The sequence below is a fragment of the Hippopotamus amphibius genome, chromosome 4 (genome assembly GCF_030028045.1).
Source record: "Hippopotamus amphibius kiboko isolate mHipAmp2 chromosome 4, mHipAmp2.hap2, whole genome shotgun sequence".
Lineage (NCBI taxonomy): Eukaryota > Metazoa > Chordata > Mammalia > Artiodactyla > Hippopotamidae > Hippopotamus > Hippopotamus amphibius.
In genome coordinates, this window is record NC_080189.1 from 109,725,980 (window position 1) to 109,749,030 (window position 23,051).

General features: G+C 44.2%; 1 long non-coding RNA gene across 1 annotated transcript in view; it reads right to left on the reverse strand.

The window, feature by feature from the left end:
- Positions 1–3,385: 3,385 nt before the first annotated feature.
- LOC130851622 (uncharacterized) overlaps positions 3,386–23,051 on the reverse strand; it is a 74,548-nt gene continuing 54,882 nt past the window's right edge. The window contains exon 3 of the long non-coding RNA XR_009053233.1: positions 3,386–3,689. This is a non-coding gene — a long non-coding RNA (uncharacterized LOC130851622). The remainder of the gene's footprint in view (positions 3,690–23,051) is intronic.

Genomic DNA, 23,051 nt, shown 5'->3' on the forward strand with positions numbered 1-23,051 from the left:
AGCAAATAAACAGAATAAACAGGATTATAGGTATATCACTTAACCTGCCTGGGAAAATTAATTGCATCTAAGCACTTGAGAAGCTTTCATTATAAATCTGCCCAAAGTGAAGGGCTTTCTACAAAACAAGCCCATGGTACACACTGTGGATAAGAGCATCTGAATGGGGCTCAGGCCCTTAAATCAGAGAGAAAGGCTCTTTTAAGAGCTCTGGAGAATATTTCTCAGGAAATTTGAGAGGGGGCTGGGAGGTTGGGGGCTAGGAGGCACTGAAGGCAACTGAAGTGTGTTTACTGAAATGTTTTAAAAATTAGGTCTTTTGAGACTATGAAATTACTTCTCTTTCCTATTTTTTTCATATTTTGTCAGCTTCCTTCATTCCCTTACAATTATTCACCGACTTGGCGAGGATCCGAGGACAGGATGCACAGACAAATGATGCACAGTTGTTTGCATTTAATTTTTAAATAATTATTTGCATCTACTATTTGCAGGCCCTGTTCTAAGCACATTACAAATAGTGACTCATTTAATTTACATTCCTCAGTAAACGCACACTACAGTTGAGGAGAGAGTTTACAATAAAGGAAATTCATGGCAAAACCTATGAGGGAAGCTTGATGTAGTTTGGAGAGCCTGAGGTCACACTTGAATACATCCTAATGGGTAAGGAGAAATTTTTCAGGTGAATAATTGAGACCACTTGTAAAGCCAAGGATGGGGACTGGTGAGGCCAGAGAACACGGGAGGTAGCCTTGCACGTCCTGGTGGCAGGTGAGACTATACTTTTTCCTCTAGCTCATATGTACCCACGGAACTGGCAACAACACAAAGCAGAAGAGGGACAGGGTATGTCAGGTGGGTACTGACACTTTAAACAGGATGCTTAGGAAAGGCCCCTTGGAGAAGGAAGCCTCAGAGCAAGGAGTGGGAGGAGGGAGGAAGCTCTGGGAAGAAAGAAGGAGAGCTGCAAGCCCCAGGGAGCGCTCAGCAGACAGGGAGGCAGAGTGGAGCCAGCACCCAGAGAAGCAGGAGCTGGGGTGGGGCTGGGGCCTGTGTGAATTTCTGTGAAGACTTCCACTCTGAAGGAAGTCATGGGAGGGTTTGGACTGGAAGTGGCTTAATCTACTCCTGATTTGCATTTTACAGCATTCATCTGCCTGCTATTCTGAAGTTTTCTGAAGGGACAAGGGCTGAAGGAAGGAAAAGTCAGGAGGCCATCCTCCTGCAGCAATCCAGGCGGGACATGGTGAGCTCGGACCAAAGCAGGACTAGAGCAAGTGGGGAACAGTCACGTTCTGGGCACCATCCCAAAGTAGCATCCGCTGAACTGGCTGATGGACTTGATGTGGGAGGTAAGTGAAGGGGAACGCTTGGAATTCTGACCAGAGCAACTGGGAGGGTCAGGCTTCCCTCAGCTGAGGTGGGAAACTGTGGGAGAAGCGTGTTTTTCAGGCATGAGAGCCAACTCTGCTGCCTCCCAGTGTTCACACCCTGTGTATTCGCTTCCTTTCAGGGTAGGGGGGACTTGTAAGTTCCTTCTCACCAATGGAATACAGCAAAGGTGGCCAGACGTGGGCGACTGTGTGCATGTGATTAAGCCCATAAAACTGTAACTCGCCCTGTTAGAAGAGTCCCTCTTGTTGGCCTTGAAGAAGCAGGTTCCAGGCTGTGACCTGCCGCCTGGCAAGAACAGGAGGGCAGCCACCAGCTGACAGCCAGCAAGAAGTGGAGGCCCCCAGTCCAGGCTTCTGGAAGGAACTGAATGCCAACACCAGGTGAGATGACAGGCAGACGCACCCCTATCTGAGCCACAGGTGAGGCCGCAGCTCTGTCCAACACCCAAGTTAGCACCCAACAAATCTGCGCCCAGAGTCCTCACCCACAGACGCTCTGAGACAATAAACGTGTATTGCTTTTGCCACTAAATTGATGGTAATAGTATTACGCAGAAATAGACAACAAATATATCAGGAAAAAGACTGATTTTGCCTTGAACATATCTAGTTTGAGAAATACAAGATTCAAGTGGAAATGTGAGTAGGCAAATTGATATAAGCACCTGGACTCAGGAGAGAGGTCCAGGCTTGCTGTTTACAGGGAGGATGCTCAGCTATGGATGGTACCGAAAGCCTGCCTTCTCCCTGCCTTCTTCTTCTACAAGGCCGCGCGTGTCTATGTCCTAATCTCTTCTTATAAACACACCAGTCCTACTGGACTAGGGCCCATCATACAACCTCATTTTAACTTAATCTCCTCTTTAAAGACTCTATCTCCAAATAAGGTCACATTCTGAGGTCCTGGGGCTTAGGACTTCAACATGTGAATCTGGGGTTAACACAACTCAGCCCATGACAACCATCAAGAGCTCAGCTGAGGTCCTAGCCAGGCCGCTCGCAGGCAACAGCTGCAGCCTGTCAGTGAGGAATTAGGGTGCCTCCAGACAAGTCCAGCCCTGGGATTAGGCCAGCACCCCCAGACTCACACGCTGAGAATCACTCTGCCCGTGTCAACCCCCGACCCATGAAATCTGTGAGTTCAAGATATGTTTTATGCCCACTGAGCTCTGGGGTCCCAAAGGCTTGTAGCTCAGCAGTAGTAACTGAAAGATATTTGGGGATAGGGTCACATAACACCTCCATCTTTACATCCATCAGGCACACTTTTTACGGTGGAGAAACTGCTAAGTGGTGACAAGTGATATGAACCCAGGCAGCTGACTCCCGCAGGGGGGTCTGGGATGACCACAGAAACTCAGCTCAGTGCCGGTGACTGTGCTGATTTGCCCAGGACAGTCCCAGTCTTCCTTGGACTTGCTGTCTGGGCGTCCCTGCCCTAGGACACCCTGTGAGGACGTGTCCTGCGGCAGTTCGGAGCGTGCACAGCACACACTTCAGCAGCGGCTGCAGCCCCCAGGACAGCCCCGCCTCAGCATCTGCAAGGCACCCACATAGGTCGCTGGTGCTCCAGAGCCGCAGGCACACTGGCAGGGGTGGGGCTGGTGAGCCCTGAGTGCAGACAGCTACACGCTCAGAAGCCAGGGATGCCTACTCTGCAGGTCCCCAAGGAATCCTGGGTTGTCTCCTGACCTTGTTTTCTGACCAGATGAGCTATCTGCAAGGCTTATTTGTCAAAGGGAGCAGGCTCTTCAATCCAAGGGCTGGTTTCTACTGACATGAGTGGGCAGCAAGGCACAGGGGAAATCCAGCTGAGGTTTATTTTTAACCTCACCAGCCCACTGGCATTTTTTTAAGAGAAATGGATCAAGCATTCTTCCCCTTTCCTCTCTCCTGCTTGAAAACATCTGGAGGACACACTACGTCTATTCTGGTTCTCCCCCTTGTAGGGTGGGGGGTGGAAATCTTAATTTTTACCTGTTGCAATGGCAAGACGGAGCCAGACCCGCAGTGGCTGGGGTCCTCTTCCTGCTGGGAACAGCAGCCCCGGGCAGCAGCGGTGCGCTTTTGGCGCCTCCACGGGGCACTCACTACTTCTGCTCCACCCGCTGCAGGGGGACGTCAGCGCACGGGAGGCACATGGCTGTCATCTCCAGCTTCTGGGTCAGAGGGCTGGGACAGAGCTGGGGTGCTGCACAAGCCTGCGCCCCACTCTGGAGTGCATGTTGGCTCAGGAACACACAGACGGCTGGATTAAACAGAGTGACCCATGCTTTCACTCTTGGAGAAACTCTAGAACAGATCAAGAAAAAGAGAAGAGAGAGGATATTTTCACACCATAAATTTTTATCTATATCCTTCGAGGCTTGTTGAGTGGGGTTTCTCGGTAAGTGTCACAATACAGGAGACGTACACTGTTTAGCATTTAGATAACATGGGAACAGAGGCCTCAAGTGCTTTGCAGACCTTCGCCCCTATGTGTGCTCTGCATTCTGGAAAGCTGGTGCCAAGTCAGGCCTTCTGAAAACACAGAGAGTGAGGACCTGAAACGTTCACCACAGCCGTACGCAGCATGCTTAGCTAGCGGGAAGCCAGGATTGACTTTCAGTAATCTGATTCTCAGGTCGCAGGTCCCTGTCAAACTGCAGCCTAGAAAAACAGTATATTGATTTTCTGAGTCAAAAAAGTTATGTCAATATAGAATTAGTCACATACTTCTAACATCTTCAAAGATAGAAAGAAACACATTTTTGTGTATGTACATCAGATGTACATGTGGTCTCCTTATCACCTGCTCCTGTTCTTACCACTATCAGAGACACACATCTAGTATTGTTAAATTATAGCTTTAGAAACTACCGTGTTATGTGAACAACACATTGTGTATCCAACACATTCCTGTCAAACCCTAGAGTCTCTGTGCCCTTTATTAGCTGTTCACACAACCTTACAAGGCAGAGTTCAAATCCTGGCTTGATCTTGTCCTAATTATGTTACTTCAGACAAACTGCTTCACCTTCGTGCTCCAGTGTCTTCACCTCTAAATTAGAAAAATAATATGATGTGCCTCAAAAAATCAAAGTGAGGAATGAATCATGTGATGTATGTGTAGTACTAAGAACCATATTTGGCACCTAGGTTGTACCACACACCTGCTGGCTGCTATCATCACTATTTAATAGGTGAAGAAACTGAGAGTCACTCCAAAGTCCTTTCAATTCTGAGGCCTTCCCTGGTGACACAGTGGTTACGAATCCGCCTGCCAATGCAGGGGACACAGGTTCGATCCCTGGGCCAGGAAGATCCCACATGCTGCAGGGCAACTAAGCCCATGCGCCACAACAAGAGAAGCCACTGCAATGAGAAGCCCACACACCACAACAGAGTAGCCCCTGCTCGCCGCAACTAGAGAAAGCCCGCATGCAGCAAAGAAGACCAGCCAATTAATTAATAAATTTTTAAAAAGTCTTTTCATTCTGTCACAGAGAGGCTATGTGATCTGGTTGTGGTCACACAGCCAGTTAGTGACACAGGCTGTTCGAAAGCACAACACTCTTTCCCCAGTCCTGCCTTCTTCCCATCACGCTCGTCGGTTTTGTGGGCAAATCCTGTTGGAGCGGCACTCACAGGAGACGCAGCATCTGCTGGCGTGGCACCCACGCAGGGCCTGGCACACTGCAGTCACCTCCTCCTTTTGCTTCTTCAAACACTCCAGGCCACTGCCCAGAGCCTTTGCAGGGGTTCTATCTGCCTGGAAACTTCTTCGCGCACATCTGTGCAGCACCCTCCTTCCGCTCTTCACCTCCTCCCTCCGTGCCCCCCCTTTCAGGGCTCCCTCCACTGCGCACACCACCTCCTCAAGGGCTACTCACTCGCACTGTTTGTTGTTAACCTCCCCGAGCAAGGTAAGCTCCCGAGGGCAGAGATCCTTGTTTGTTTTGTTTCCACTAACAATACAAATTACAGTAGTGTTCAATAAAGATTTGTTGAATGAATAAATGAAGGAAGCAATGAAAAGTGCATTGGTTATGGCCAGAAAAATGTTAGAAAAGACAATATGCCACTGGCATGGAGGACAGAACAGACGCTGAAAGGGAAATGAAGGGGCTGACTCCTCGTGCCATTTATGGGAAGGCAGTTTCACAGATGAATTATAGTCCTTAGGGGGAATGGCCTGAGGTGAGAGGCCTGCCTGCTGGTCTGAGAAAGAGGAAAAGTGTAAGACTCACTTGAAACCCAGAGGAAACAGGATATCGGGACTCCCAAAGAGGAGTCCAAAAACTTGCAAAAAAAAAAAAAAAAAAAAAAAAGCCCCCAAATGAAGGTAAATGAAACGAAGGAGATATAATTTAAGTTATAATAAACGATGTTTCTCAGAGAAATACAGAGGTCCTGGAACTCGGAAATGGAAACGTACTAAGATCCAGAAGGGTGTTCTTTTTCTACAGCTGGCGTTTCTCCTCCTCCCTGCTAGCCTGACTTTCCAATCAAATCAATCCATGTTATAAATAAAACGTCCATCACACAGCTCCGCATTTGGCACAGCAGGCCTAGACACACTGTATCACAGGGGACAGATTCACTCAATTCTAATTCCAAATTTCTAGGTCAGAAAATCTGATTGGCTTACACTGTTTGGAACCACACAACAGAGGCCAGCTCAGAGGACTTACTGAGGGGAAATGGGTGGCTTAAGGGCCAGGCAGCCTCCCCAAAACCTGCACATCAGAGGGCCTGGACAGGAAGAGCCCCGGCATCGTCAGCCGCCGAGAGCAAACGGACAGGCTTTCGAGGTGGGAAGCAGGTGGCACCCCATGCCGCGCGTCTGGCTTGGGATGCTGCCGGGGAGCCAGCTTCACACTGCAGCAACACGCAAAGAGCGATTACAGACAACTTGTTTTACTTAACAAGGTTCTGTGCTTGAAAGGAGTAGTTTGGTAGCGTAGAGGCTCCCAGGTGTGCCGTTTAGCAAGCAATGGGCAGTATTTATAATCTGGGGTCTTCGGGCCAGTGATAATTAGCACGAAGATTACAATAGGCACCGTGACCAATTACGTAATTTATTTCCATTAATGAAAACCCCCACTTATCAGACCAGCTCTGTAAACAGAGAACTTCTGAATTCAAAGTGTAAGTAGAGGGTAGATCCTAGGTGAAGGGGAGGCAGAGGGAACATGGGAGGGTTTACTTCAACCTAATTAAACCCGTATGTAATTGACTGCCCTCTAGGAAATCCTGGCTACAAAGAGCACCACTGTAGAAAGGGAAGCCTCATGGCCTCTGGGTTCACAGCCCAGTTCTGTCACTTCTACTCATGAACTTTGGGTGAGTACCTACCTCTCTGCCCCACAGCACCCTCATCTGTAAAATAATAACAACAGTACTGCCGAAAAGGGTGAGGCTTAATATAAATACAGTAACTAGGAAAGTCTCCAATTTATAGCAGGTGCTATATAATTATTAGCTACTGCTATGATTGTTACAATTACTGAGAAGTCTCTGAAAAATGGTGAAATCAAGCCCTTGAAATGTCATATCCTTATCACCTTTGTGATTTTTAATTTTTTGCCATTTCTGTACTAGTGCAATAATTTATTCAACTCTTTAAATGACATGATTGGTATGTTATCTATTCAGTTACTTATGTTACTTTATTATACCCATTAAAGTGAACACATAAACATTAAAATGAAGGTATGCATTTGTATTGCATTAAATCTGCCTCATCTGCCACATTTGTGTGCGTGTGGAACAAATGATTGCTATCCCCGAAGCATCATCAAACTTTCAGAGGTCCTCACTGACTACTGAATTTATTTCTGATGCTTTTGGCCTGAAAACTGCAGCTTTCAGTGTCTGACTCAGATCTACCTTTTCAACATCATCTACCATTAATCCAGTATCAAACTCCTACAATTCAGTTAAACTGAAAAACAGGCCACATATCTATCTCTGGGGTCATGTTATACTGTTCCCTGTACTGCAGTTCCCACCCCTAAAGTTTGCCTGTACTCACAAAAATTCTTGGAAATTGAATTCTATTTATTTAACCGGTTTATAAAAAAATTTTCAGAAATGAACATTTCCAATTGACTTTTAACAGGTAATTTCTTTTAAGTCTGAATCTAGAAGTTTATTCACCCTTTCTCTTTGTCAAGAAGTTAGTCACCTATAGCAACTTACAATAATATAACTACTTAAATATACTACAGAAGAAGTACAAAAAATATTATGAAAACTTTATGCCCATACATTCAACAATTTAGGTGAAATGGACAAACTCCTTGAAAAACACAAGTTATCTACAAAATGATCCAAGAAGAAATAGAAAACATGACTAGCTCTATATCCACTAAGGAAACTGGATTTGTAATTAAAAACTTTCCACAAAGAATACTCCAAGCTCAGATGATTTACTAGTGAGTGCCATGAAAATTGAGAATAAATAATAGCAATTCTATGCAAACTCTTTAAAAATTTTTTGTAAAGGGGATTATATCCCAACCCACCTTATGAACCCAGTAGTATATTGACACAAAACCAGATAATAATAACAAAAGATGAGAAAACCATAGATCAATATTCCTCATGAACATATCTGCATCTTCATAAAATATCTGCAAATCAAATCCATCAATATGTAAAAAGGACAAGGCATCATGACCAACTGGGATTAATCCCAAGAATGCAAGGCTGGTTCATCAATCAAAAATCAATCAGTGTAACTCATCATATTGACAAAATAAAATATAAACGTCAATATGATCAGCTCAGCAGATGCAGAAAAAACATCTGACAAAATTTAACACCCATTTATAATAAATACAATCAACAATCTTGGAACAAAATGGGAACTTCCTTAATATGATCAAAGACATCTATGGAAAATCAAAAGCTGACATCATTTTTACTGTCATAATGGAATTATTTCCCCCTATGATCAAGAACAAGTCAAGGAAAACTGCTCTCAGCCCTTCTACTCAACATTTTATGGGAGGCCTTAACCTATGCAAAGAAAAAATAAAATAAATAAAAGGTAACGAGTAGGAAGAAGGACAACTCTAATCACAGACAATATAACTTTCTACAGAAATAATTCTAGGAATTCCTTTGAAACCATTCTCAAACAAATAATTCTACAAGATCACAGGTTGGAAGATTAATATTCAAAAATTACTTGCAATTCTATATGCTAGCAACAAACAATTGGAATAAATCTGTTTTAATGCCATTGACAATAATATCCAAAAAGTGAAATATTTAAGGATACATTTAAGAAAAATGTGAGCTGCACACTGAAAATTATAAAACATTGCTATAAAAAGGGGACAAACAAATAAAGAGCTATATCAGGTTCACAGATCAAAAGACTATTTCACAGATGTGCTTTCTCCTCCAAATTGATCTATAAATTCAATGCAACTCCAGTCAAATTCCCACCAGAATTTTTTGTAGAAAGGGCCAGGCTTAATCTGAAATTTATGTGGAAACAAACAAAAAGATCATGGAATTGCCAAAACTATTTTGAAAAAAGAAAAGCAAAATTTGAGGACTTAACCTGAGTAATTTGAAGACTTACTATCAAGCTGCAATAACCAAGGCAATGTGACCATGACATAAAGATAGAACTTTGGATAATGAAATAGAATAAAGAGATGAAAAGAGACCCATATTTACATGGCCTATTGGTTTTTGACAAAAGTGCTAAATTAATTCAAAGGGGAAAGATGGTATTTTCAACAAGTTGTGCTGGAATAACTATAGAATCAAATGGAGAAAAAAACAACTCAATTCGTACCTCACACTATTTGCAAATGAACGAGAGGACTAAAAATTCTAAGATCATTAAACTTCAAAAATTAAACACTGGAGAAAATCTCTGTTCTGACTCAATAGTAGGCAAAAATATCATGGGTAGAATACAAGAGAATAAATCATAAAATTTTAAAGTTGTTAAGTTGGACTTCATCAAAATTTAAAACTTCTGCATATTTAAGACAATGAAATCATAAGCACAGATTGGGAGGAATATTTATAATACAGATATCTGACTTTGAAGAGATTTGATCAAACTCTTCAAGCCAAGAAGACACAGGATGGTAACAACCATGTGAAGATGCTCCACAATGTCGGTCACTAGACAAAAGCAAATTTAAGTCCAATGAGACACCATTCATGCTATTAGAGCATCTATCAAATGAACAAACACGCAAAATCCTGACAATACAAGTGCAGGTGGGGATGTGGAGCACCTGGAACTCGCACACATTTGGAATGCAAATGGTGCAGCCACTTTGGAAAACAGTTTGGAATTTTCCTATAAAACTAAACATAGGCTTATATCAAGTTAAACATATACTTACTCAAATACAGTAAGCTCAAAATAGAAACCACCAAAACAGCTATCAACTCGCGAATGCAAGGAGGGACTGATACAGTGGGATACAAGGCATTAACTGAAACAAGCACGAACTACTGATAACATGCAGTAACATGGATGGACCCCAATATATTTAAATAAATGAAAGAAGCCAGACACAAAAGACCACACCCAACATATGACTTATTTATATGAAATTCCAGCTGAAGCCAACCAAACTTATGCAAAATGACAGACAGCAGATGGGCAGTTGCCAGGAATCAGGAGGCACAGAGGATGGGTGAACCACAAAGGGGCAAAGGGCACCCTGAGGTACACTGGGAATATCCTAGATCTTGATAGGAATGGAATTCTAAAATTTATTGTGCGTAAACTACGCCCCAATAAAACTGACTTCAAAATTTCAGAGCAGGTCTGAGAGCTCTCAGGAGCAGAGAATTCTCTTTCCTCGGGCAGGCACTCCCTGGGTGTTGTACATATTTTAAAGCACCGCTGCTCACAGCAGGACAATCAGTGCTATTATCACATCCACACTGCAGAGAAGCAAACAGGTAAGCGAGAACAGTCTGTCCAGGGCCACTGGGCCAGAACTCAGAGACTTCTGTCTGCTGGATTCTGACTCCAATGCTCCCCAGAGCTGAACAGGTGTGATTTTTCTGCTGGTGTTTGCAAACGCACAGAGGTAGAAGCTCAGGTGGGACATCACCCCCAGGTTTCTATAAGAACATTAATGTGCGCGTGTATGTGTATATGCACACATACACACATATATTATAGAAATATATACGCTATTATTTCACTGAGTTGGGCCACCAACATTCAAGCCAGGAGAGTAATTCTGTGAAGCAAATCAGTACCTCCAACCACTCGATGTGGCAGGTGGACTTTCTGGATCTCCTTAATTTAAGGTATACCTCTAGCTGCACAGCCAGCACTGGCTGGTTCAGCGGGACAAACAGTTCTTGAATCACAGATATAGACTCCTAGAACCTATATATGCCTTAAGGATAAAGTATAACCCTGTCACTCTGGATTTTTGAAAACATGTCTCCTTGACAAAATTGCCTTCCAGTCATCCAGGCAGTTGATCTCAGCCATTCTGACCATAAACAACTGTCAGTATGAGGGATCCGGCAAAACTGCTAATAAAAACAAATAGTCTAGACAACTGATAAGTAATCCTTGTTAAAGTTACATTTTCTGAATTTTTAATGAAAACTTTCAGAAACATGCCAAAGTTGAACACATAAGTACAATGAACCTGCATAGGCCTATTTCCCAAATTCATCACTGCCCAAAATATGGCCATACTTATTTAATCAACCTCATTTTTCTCTTTTTCTTTCTTCTTTGATGCATTTGAAAGCATCATCATTTAATGACATCATTTAATTCCTACATACTTTAGTATGCTTCTCTTAAAAAGAGTACTGTTTAACATAAACACAACGCCGTTTTCATACCTAACAAAATCAGTAATAATTCTTGGTAAGCTCTCATATAGAATACATATTCCAATTTCAAAAATGGTTACAATAATGTATTTTTAAGAGTTTGCACGGCAGGAATAGGGACATAGATGTAGAGAACAAATATATGGACACCAAGTGGGGAAAGTTGGGGTGGGGAGCGGGGTATGAATTGGGAGACTGGGATTACTAATAAGAAAAAGATATCAAATGGTACACATTAAATATATGCAGTTTATTGTATGTCAACTGTATCTCAATAAAAGCTCTTAAAAAATGGTTTCAATAATGTATTTTTAAGAGTTTTCTTTGTTTCAAACCAAGGTAGGGTAACATCCACACAGGAACAGGTTGACATGGTTCTTTGGTACGTCCTAACTTAGACCAGCCCCTCCTTCTCACTCTTCTTCTGTTCATGGCCCTGACGTGTTGAAGGAACCAGGTGTGTTGCCCCAGAAAAGCCCCACATTCTAGATCTGTCTGTCTGTCTGTCTCCTCAAGGTGCACTGTAACTGTCCCTTGACCCCACAGTCCTGTAAACTGGAAGTCACTCAGAGGCCTTAGATTCAGGTTCACCGTCTTGTCCAGAGTATTTTGTACCTGGTGCTGCAAGCTCTGTGGTGACCTCATCAGAAGCTGTAGGGCCTTAATGTCCCCAACCTGTCATTTAAATATTGAATTAGTTGGAAAACCTCTTAGCTAAACATTCCCGCTCAGAGAGAGGAGCCGCACCACTGAGAGTTTAGGTCGTAAGTGTTTCCTATCAGCTCTCAGCAGGGCTGCCAGTACTGGGAGCAGAGAATGCCCCACCAACAAAGGACAAGGCCCTGTCCTTGGCCAAAGATGCATGTTACTTTACATGCTGCCTTTCATGCTTTTTCACGGAGCTGTTCACCCAAGAGGGTACACACTTACCCTAATGAGCAGGAGAAAAGACAAGCTGGATAATAATTATTTCTAATTGGACAGAGAGCCAAAGGATTGATTCATTATTTCCACCATGGCTGTCAATGTTCCACATGGCACCCCTATGAAACTAATATCCTAAGTGCCTGAACTGTGGTAGCTGTCAGAGTAACTTAGTCCCAAACTGGCAGCCTCAGTCTCCTCCCCATGAAATCAGCTGGAGGGTTTGTAAGTGAATGTGTATAACCCTGCCCATCCTCTCCTCCATCTGGAAGTCCCTTGCCATGGCTTCCTACTGCCCACACCCTGAGTCTGCATCAGTGGAAATCCCCCGTCTCTCTGATCCCTGTAAAGGGCATGCTTTCGGAATAGCCTCACCTGTGCAACCAGTCAGAAGACAGTACTCTGCCCTAGTCATTCAGACTAAAGCATTAGGGACTGACTGTGCTGTTTCCTTAACAGGGAAATAGAGGAGGCACAAACAAGTAATATTAAGCAACCAATTTTCGGTCATCTGTAGGAAACACTGCTGGAGGTGGACTTGATGGCAGGACTGCCTGTCACTCACCCAATGGCCATCATCCCTCCTCCTTTACTCATAAGGCAAGTGGTTTATTTGACTACATTCCCCACCTTCCTAGGGGTGGTATTAGCCACAGTTTCTGGTTTGCCTGCATTAGCATCTTTTTCAGCCTGATGAGCTGCCACAATTATCAGTAATATTTTACAGGGCTCTTTCAAAAGTGCCCTTAGTTTAGATAAAGTGTATGGCCACCCTAGGTAGCAGTGACCCAAGAGATATAAGAGGAAGTTATCTGGGAGCAGCATCTGGAGAGCTCATTAAAGGTGTCCCATTCAACCCCAACCCCTTCTTCCTACATCCTGTAGGAACAGGGAAAAGAGGGCTGGTGCTCCAGCAGCCTTTTCAGACCATAGGCTGGCCATGAGGATTATGAATTCCATGTACTAAGTAGGATAGAGCAGAAAGCTTGAAGCTGGGTCCTGATGAACCTGATGCTGCCAGCAGATTCTAGGACAGTTATTCCTGAACTGCTGTCAGTTTTGTTTACCTCTATTTTAATGAATAGACCAAGGTCAACTCTGGCGGCTTTCAAATGTGTCCACCTGTGCAGGTGCAGCTATATTCCCCAGATTTCCGTTCCCTGTCTGTTTTTGGTTGGGGTGGGCCATTAGGGAAATTCCTATGTGGGATCCGGGGGAGGGAAGCAGCAGTCGCTCTGTAGCTCCCACACATTGACACTGATCTGCAGGGTCATCTCGATGGCGTGGGGGCAGCACCGAGTTAGCTGGGATGTGATTTGCCACTGAGCCCTAACTCACAGGGCTCAGCTTGCATTAAAGGCAGAGTGTGGTTGTGACTCACGTGGAACCAAATGTCAACCTACAAACTGTTATCACCACCTCTGTGAATGGGTTGTAGCACATGTTTTGTGAGCCTCTAATTTTCTCACATGTAAAATGAGAATAATAATATCTGCTCTCCTGATAGGAGGGTTTAATGAGATAACATATTTTAAAAAACAAAATGCAGCTCTTAGCAAAAAGTAGCTACACTAACATGAGCCTTTCTTTCTACCTCCTGGTTCCACTTTCTCCTTTCCTTCACTTTTTTTCAGATTTTTTCATTTTTCTCGATTTTTATTTTGAAATTTTCAAATCTACAGAAAAACTGAGGAATCCTGTAATGGAAACCCATTGATTAGATTCACCAATAGCTATCATTTTTCTATACTTTCTCTCTCGCTTCCTCCCCGCCCCCCTTCCCTGTATATAGGGTTGGCCAAAAAGTTTGTTTCGGCTTGGTAAGATCTTACGGAATAACCTAAACAAACTTCTTGGCCAACCCAATATCTATGTATATAAAATGGATAAAGTACTTATTTTCTCCTACAGAGATATTTCAGCATGTTATCTCCTAAACATTTCCTCTCTTAGCTCAGCACACATCACTTCCATACTTGTGGGATTTAACACTGACACGAGCCGTACCTAGCACTGGGTCCGTATTCCACATCTCCCATTACCCCAATCCTGGCCGGTAGAGCTGTTTCCCCTCCATCCAGCACCAGGCTTCCTTTTGGTTGGCTGTTTGGATTCGTTCAAGTCTGCCACAGTTTTCATCCCTCCCTGCTGTCCTGCACCTGCAGGCTTTGCAGATCTGAGGTCCTGTCCCCACCCCCGTCGACTGGGTGGGGCAAGCAGCAACCAGGCAACAGCACAGCCAGCAGGAAAAGTGCTTTGCCAAAAGCACGAGCCCACACAGCAGAGACCTAACTGGCTGGTGAGGAAAGCTTCCCAGAGCACATGACAGCTAGCTGAGTACTGAGACATGACAAGCAGTTACCCAGGTGGAGAAGGGAAATGCTCTCTCAACAGGATCAGTAGTACGCAGGCGCTGGGACGGTGGGCAGGACCTTACAGTGTGAGGAAGGCGGGCAGAGAGCAGAGGAAGGCTGCGACGGCTCCACCTGGGGGATAAGCATCATTGGGTGGTGCAGAGTCACTGAGGCAGCAGAACCGAGAACGGCTGCAGGGAGGGTAAGACTGGAGGCTGAGAGACCACTTCTGTGTTCGTTATAGTAACCCCAGGAGAAAGGATGAGGCTTTGAACTAGAGAGAGGGCACTGGGCATGGAGAGGTCAAGTTGGGTCTAGGATGAAGAGTAACTATTTGGCGAGCTCATCCAGTCTCTGGACTTCACATCTGCATATGGGTCTCAATTCTATTCAGTGACCTTGGCCTCTCTTGAGAGATTCAAGCCTAAATTTCCAGAAGCATCCCAAACACAATTTACCTGAAATTAAACTATTATAGCCCTGTGGACCACTGTGGACCCTGGACCACTGCTTGGCATCCTGATTTGTACTAATACAGCCTATATCCTCTTGGTTCTCCAGGATCTTAGACAAGGTTATGGCAGGACTAGTTACACAGAACAACCCAAAGGATTTTGCAAGAACCAGGACAGTTCACTGGCTGAGGGTGGCTAGTTATAGGCAGCTAGAGGGGTCATGACCTCGTCAAGGTGACCGACTTCGATGCCTCCTTCTCTCCTGGCTCCTGCCCCAAAGCCCCATGGGGGGGGTCGTGTCATGTAAATGCCTCCTTCTTCCACTACATCGTCCCTTTCAGCTTCACCACTTCCTCCTGGATCGGGGCTCACCTCTTAACCACTCACATCATCTCCTAAGAATCTTTCCTCTTCACCCCTGTTGAGTCACTCATGTAACACAGACTGAGCAGCTCCTGTGCGCCTGGGTCTCTGCAGTCAGACACGCACGCATATCCCTGCCCGCACCAGCCCCTCCGCACTTGGAGGCCACCGGGATGTCAGCAGTAATAATCCCCATGGACGAGCACAGGTGGGTTTGGAGTCTCACTCACAGATGCAGGAGCTAAGAACTCAGAATTGCCAAGGGAGGCCCTGGCCACACAGAGAACATGGCCGCACAAAACTCACATCCGGGTGCTTCTTCCATGTCCTGATGACCACCTTGCTGTGTGAGACAGGCTCATGGCACTCTGCTCTGCAGGCCTTCCAGAACTCCCCTGACCCACAACAGGGCCCAGCTTCTCTCTCTGATGGGGAGCAAAGTCCTCCAGACCACCCCCTCCTCAGACACACAGGGATGTGCGGGCCCATCCAGGAAGCCTGCCTTTGCTGCATGTGATCCCGTGTCTGCACTGCTGCTGAGCTGCTCTTCACTGTCCAGGATGCATGCGGAGTCCCTTCTCCACTTGTCTAATGCTACTCCTCCTTCACAGGTCGGTTAAGTCCTTTCTCCTCCATGAAGCGTCCACTCCCTGGTCTCCTTCCCTTGCTGGAACAAGCTCATCAGCCCCAGTGACAGCACTGTCCCTGGCTCCTTCTTTCCTCCTGTCTGGTCCTTAGTGTGGCAGACACAGAGTTGTGCCCCCAGATATCCCTTCCAGGAAGGAGTGGGCTCAGCAGGCAGCCCCCACTGGCCATTTCATCCCAGTGCAGGACATGTGGCTGTCTGGGTCCTTGCTCCCCCCACCACTTCACAGGTGCCAAGACATCACACATGCTGCACTCCAGGTGCTGTTTCAGTGTTGGCTTCCAGAGAAGCCAATGTGGGACGGTCGTGAACATTCACATGGAACCCTGGGCAGGCATGCAATGCTTAGACGTTTCCTCACAGAGAGCACATTCCTACACGTGCTCAAAACTGTATCTGAATGATGAATGAAGCCCAAGATAGACCTGTCTTCTACTAAATTCTATTCTTTAATGAATACATTAGTGCTATGCACTGAATGTCTGCATCCCCCACCTCAAAATTCACATGTGAATCCTACCCCCAAAGTGATGGTGTTAAGAGGTGGAGCCTTTAGGAGGTGATGAGTCATGAGGATGGAGCCCCCACCATGGGATTAGTGCCCTTACAGAAGACACTCCAGGGAGCTCCTTCACCCCTTCTGCCACGTGAGGACACGGTGAGAAGACACCATCTATGAACCAGAAAGCAGGTCCTCAACAGACATCAAATCTGCCTGTGTCTTGATCTTGGATTTCCGGCCTCCAGAACTGTGAGAAATAAATGTCTGTTGTCTATAAGCCCCTGAAGTACAACAAGTACTTTGTTATGGCTGCCTGAAAGGACCAGAACAATAAGCAAATATGAATAATAATCTGTGATTAGCTATTCAATGGCCCACATTACAGATTCAGCTCTATTTGTGCACAAATATGAAACATCATAAAACACCTTCAAGTATCGACCATATGTGCATACTTAGTTAAAAATTAAAATAATACTGAGTGCCCTCTTTCGCACCCAAAAAAGTACATCCCTGCCCTCCCGTCACAGCCTACCCTTTCAGAATTGTTATTTGGGGTTAACTGCAACTGTTAGTACTTCAAGGACTAAATTTGGGAAGTCACTGGGGATTTATCAGCAGGCAGAGTTTAGAGACAACTGAGTGGTTTCTGTGACTGTGTTAACAGCTCTCAGGCTACGAACACAGCTCTCAATTTGTTTGCCAAGAATTTTGAGTTAGCTTAGAAGTATCACTGTCACCATCAATGGCAACTTTGCTGTGGCATGATCCAGCCCATGTTAACATCTTAAAGCCAGGAAAATGCTAAGTACTCAGCTGCCTGGTAACCAGGCTGCCTTCTGACACACTATCTGAGCCGGAATTCAAATCTGTCTAAATTCACTTATCTCCTAATGTCCCTGGAGCCTTTGCTCTGGAAGTCAAGACTCATTCCTCCCGTTCATTCCTGCTTCATGCCATCAAAATCACATCAGGGGCAGCAAAAAGAATGTTCTCAAAAGTCACATTTATATTTCTTGCCTTGATTTTTTTAAAAAGAAATATAATACCATCTCTAAACTTTTCTACAATAAACACAACGGATTTGGGCAGGTTTTAGCTCAAGCATGCTAAACGTGCTTTTTCCTGGACCACTAAGAGTTCTACAGGCCTCCGATTCTCCCTGAGGAAATGGCTGTTTAGGACTAGAGAGTGGAGGAGAGACTGGACACCACAGGAAAAAAGAGAGAAATGCCCTGTCAGTGGTAAATGTCAAGTGTACTGGTTCTGCAGTGAAGCAGGCTTCTGCCTCTGAGAGGCTTGGTGTGTCATTAAGAGACTAGGGTGCCAGCTGAGGCTGGGCATTTTCAAAGCCTGTGTCCCCACTGCCATGACCCCAGCTTCATGCTGCTGGGTCTAAGCAAAGTGAAGGGGCGAATCACATTAGAAGTAAGAACAGTGAGAGTTAAGAAGGAAAAGATGCAGATAAACACTGCCTTCTTCCTCCCCCCTTTCCAGCATCTGCCTTTCCTTTCCCTTCTGACTCTGAGCTGTAAGATGGGACTGGGCCCCACGCTTTCACAGCGGCGTCCACAGTGAGCTGTGGAGCCACAGTGGCCCCGGCAGCTACACTCTGGCTCCTGCCCGCACCAGGCATGCGCTGGGAGTGGAGCCGAGCATTCTGATCTTTCTACTTCTTTCATTTGCTAGAGGAGAAGGGAAAACAAAAGGAAAAGTGTGCCCTGGAGCACGAGGCACTGTCATAGGGAACAGGGAACTAAGAAACCCTCAGGGTCACCAGGCAGGCGGGGCTGCAGACTTCCTCTGGGACGTGCAGGGCCAACATGCACAGCGACATATCGATCCTTGGTGGCCTGTCTCACCTGCAAGGTGGTCATGGTCTGCATATTAACACACAGCCTCAGACACTGCAGCCGACAGAATGGACAGCAGCATTTGGGTCCAAGAACCCTGAGAGCAAGTGTTATTTTCCAGTTTAGATGAAGCAAGCTACACGGAATGCAAAATGGCACAGCCACTCTGGAAGTCTGGTGTCTCACCACGTTTACCATACACCCCAGCAACTGTTCATGTCCATGTAAAATCCTACACAGGGATGTTTACAGAAGGTTTATTCATAACTGCCCAAACTTCGAAGCAACCAAGATATCCTTCAATAGGTGAACGGGTAAACTGTGGTCTATCCAGACAATGGAATATTATTCATTACTAAAAAGAAATGAGTCATCGAGCCATGAAAAGACACGGAGGAACTTAAAATGCATGTTACTAAGTGAAGGAAGCCCATCTCAAAAGGCTACACTCTGTATGATTCCAATTCTAAGACATTCTGGAAAAGGAAAAACTATGGAGATAAAAAGATCAGTGCGTGAGGGGCAGGAAGGGATGAATAGGTGGAGCACAGAGGATTTTATAGTATGATACTATAATGATGGGTACATGTCATTGACTCATCTGTCCAAACCCATATTGAATGTACACACCAAGAGTGGACCCCTAGTGGTGGTGATGCTGGATGTGGGTTCATTGATTCTCATCAATGTACTATCTAGTGGGGGATGCTGGTAGCGAGGGAGGCTGTGTGGGGAGGAGGGATGCATTGGGAAATATCTGTATCTTCCCCTCAATTTTGCTATGAACCTAAAACTGATCTAAAAAATAAAGTCTTAAGAAAAACAAACAAAAAAAAGCTACCTTGGACCCAACTGTACCAAGCTAAGACTGTAGGACTGACACCTAATTCCACCCTTTCCCAAGAAACTAAAATACATTACATTCAAAACCAAAATCTGTAATTAGACTGGTTTTCACTGGTTAACAAGAATGTTCCAATATATTAGCAAAATTAAACTTTTATTTTTGCATTTCTTAAGAAAAACACATTGGTATATTAAAATCATATCTTGATTTCATTTTAATATAGTTTAAATATCAAAAAAAGAAGAAAAAATCTTACTTAAGCAGATCTTTCTAATTTATAGAGATTCTTACCCACAGTTCACATAGTATGTCTTCCTGGAAGATATGACTTGTATGCGGTCATTTCTAACTTTAAATGTAACTGCCAATGTTGGTACCACGATTACATGTTTTGGCAGAACATCAACAACTCAAAATAACTCACGAGGCATGTAACCAAATGTTTAGCTTATAGACCCAAATCGTTCCCCCATCAACGTTAACTGGTATTCCAATTAATTGCGTGTGGTGAAGCTAAATATACATTTTAAATATACATTAACAAAGACTTTCCCGCAGAAACTCAAGGTATTCTTAGGATGGAATTATCTGACAACAGCAGGCTGGCATGAATTTAACCAGTTTTTCTTTGGACAACTGTTGGATTGGCATTTCATATTTGTCTGTAACTGAAAACAAGAGCAAATTCCTTCAGGCAAGTTTGTGTAAATTCAATTTAATCCGCTAGTTTACGGGAAAGAATGCTATACCATACCCTAGTAATTGGCAATTAAGGGTAATATCTAAGCAGGCTTAGGATGGTGACACAAAAACATTTATTGCATTTTTCACTCATATGTAGTTTGCAGTGTTTAGTTGCAGACTATGCTGGACTACCACTTGGTAGTGGCATCCTACTCTGTGTGTGTGTGTGTGTGTGTCTTTGTGTATATTTGTATGCTGGAATGAATGGAGAATCTAGGACAAGTACCACTAAAAAGAATCTGCTAAGAAAAACAAAAAATAAGGAAGTAGAGATGCTATCTTTAATGGAAGAAGTCATTCAGAAGGACCAGTTAAGAAGAAACTTTAGACAGTGTTTCTCTTAAAATGTGGTATTGGTAACACCAGCCCAGTATCAGTTCAGGCACTGATTACAGTGCAGATGCCCAGGCTCTAGGATGTCGCAAACCATCACCTAAGGAGTTGGGCCCTGAAGGAGCACCATTCACTAGAAGCCACAATGAGCTTTTCATGCATTTTCCTGATTAGAAGTCTGCACCTGTCCATCCTGAGAATGATGTGACGGGAAAGCTGAGCTCAGGTGGCATTTCCCACCTTCATCGTGCTCCTTCACGCAAACCACCCATCTCTAGGAAGACATTCACAAACTGTTTTCCGCAGCTCTCTGGGGTCCCAAGGTGGGCCTCAGGCATTACCTGGCACTTACACGGAGGAAGCGGGCAGGTGGAGCCAAAGAAAGAGCTGCTGGGATCCTGCCCCCCCTGCCCCCACACACACCAGGTTTTAATCAGCATTAACTTCCCTTTTGTGTAATTTATATATTACACTTTGAAAAAGAAAAGTTGTATAGTTTTCAAAAGCATCTGAAACTGTTCTAACCTTTAGCAATTGTTTTATCCCATACCTTGTCTCCGTTTGTCACTGGGACAGGATGGGTTCCTTCTCAGGCTACTTTAGGGGCAATTTTAATAATTTGATAAATTTTATCCTTCCTTTTCCCTTAAGTTGATCATACTACTGGCGGCAAACATGGAAGAAGGCAGCTGGGTTTATTTGAAGCCTGAGTGATAAGTGATTCAAATGAAATTCATGTCACTGCTTCTAGACACCTAGGACAAACGTAACCAGTCTAAGTAAGGGAAGTATGATTTAAAGGAACTTGCTAATCCTAAAAATCACTGACCCACAGGAGGAAAATTAACAAAGATACAAACACACACAGTTTTATTTAACTATACTTAAATATTAAACTTAAGTTTAAAATCAAAGCATGTAATATAAAATGTATTCAATACATATGAGAGATACTACATTTCATCCTGCTCCACATTATTCTACTTAAAAGCCATTTAGGAGGAAATGGTAGAAGAAATAAGTTGAGGATGACTGAATTGATCGCACTACTAAAGGTAACAGAGGTGAGGAGGGGAGAAGGAACAAAAAGACAGAAGTGAAGGAAAATACAGGCTCCAGAAGTCTGGAGACGAATGTTATTTCAATATCCTGCTGTTCCCTTGGGCATTGGCGGCAGACTAACGTATCATCTGTTACCCTGGACCTTTAAACAGGGGCATTAATCACCATCTAACAATGCTCCCCACTTCCTGCATCAGCTTTGGAAGGTTCTGCTCTGAGTGGCGTGCCTGGAACAGTCCTCCAATAGGCAAACTATATTCTCAGAAGCTGCTTAGAAGAAGAACTCTGTCACCTCATACGCCAGGTAAGAATGAGCTGAGATTGAATTCTGACACGTGGGGACAAAGAGGTTCCTTACTCATGTTTTAAGAAAAGACAGAGCTTATTTCTACACAGCTTTTCAATTACTTCCAAAGGTTCATCTATAGCACTGTGTACTAGAAAACAGTTGTGTAAATAAAGTTGAAACATTTAATGGTTTTCAATTTTTTAACTTATTTAGCAAATTCTTTGACTGCAGGTAATAGGTCAACTTGATTTAGCCTCAATCTCTGTTACTGTGAGTTCTGAATCAATGTACTGAGAATCTCAACTTTTAAAATACGCTAAGTGGCCACTACGGCTCATGGGCGGCCTGCAGTATTTGTGTGCACAGAACTCATCTTCCCTTGGACTTTTCCCTTGGTCAACAGAGGCTGATATTTGGCTACATTTCATTTTCCTTTTTGTGTTCATGGCTACTCGACCTAGAAATAAAATCAAGAATGATATACATAGGCTGAAAATGAACTCTTCCATAATACCCTGTATAGATAAGACCACTAGAAATAATCGTGCCCTCCAGAGTAGAGGAGGAAAAAGTTGGAAGAATTCTAACAGGGTCCAGGAAAGAAGGGAAACACTCAAAATTAAACAAGTAGATAAAATATGATTAATTATGATTATCAGTTTTAGTTAAACCTGGAAGGTGGAGATGGGACTGTGATTTCAAGAATCTAAGATGTTTTTAAATGATACATGGTTAAAGACAGGAAGAGACTGCTAATTCCAGGAACAATGGAATACAGAACACAACTTATCCTTCCAAAGCCTTTAAATTAGGATTAAAAATAGCAGACGACAACCTGGATGCCAGCAGCTTCCTCATGTCTCGTCCGTTTTGCCGTTTTTATTGTTCATCAATTGTGTACAATTCTTTCCAAGGAGATATGAGAAATTAGCTGCTTCTTCCCAGGAGGTGCGAGAAGTTAGTTGCCAAGAGAGGGGTTTCAGTGATGACAAGGTAAGTGGGATTACTGGAGTCCGAATTCTGAAAGAGCTGCATGTCCTGAGGGTCACTGACGCCTCAGTGTTACACACTTGTTCAGGTGACTCTCCAGAGACGAGTGAGACTCACGATGCTGTACCTGGTGGACAATTCTTGCGTTTGCCTTTCCAGCACTCACCCTCCCTTCTTCTGGCAATCAGAACTGCTCCTTCACGCCACGTGCTTTGGATGGAATGCATTCCTACTCATTTCCACCAGCAGGCATTCAACCTAGGCCTCATTCTTTCAGGCAAACGACCCAATCCGCTCCATTTTGACTCAATCCTAGGGCCTTTGCTGGAATCCTTAGGAGACAGACTCTCTCCCCAGGGTTGCCAAATGCCAGTGTGACCCTCCTGTAAGCCATCTCTTTACTACTTGGGGATAGCCCACATGAGCACTAATCCACACAGAAGAAATACGACAACAGA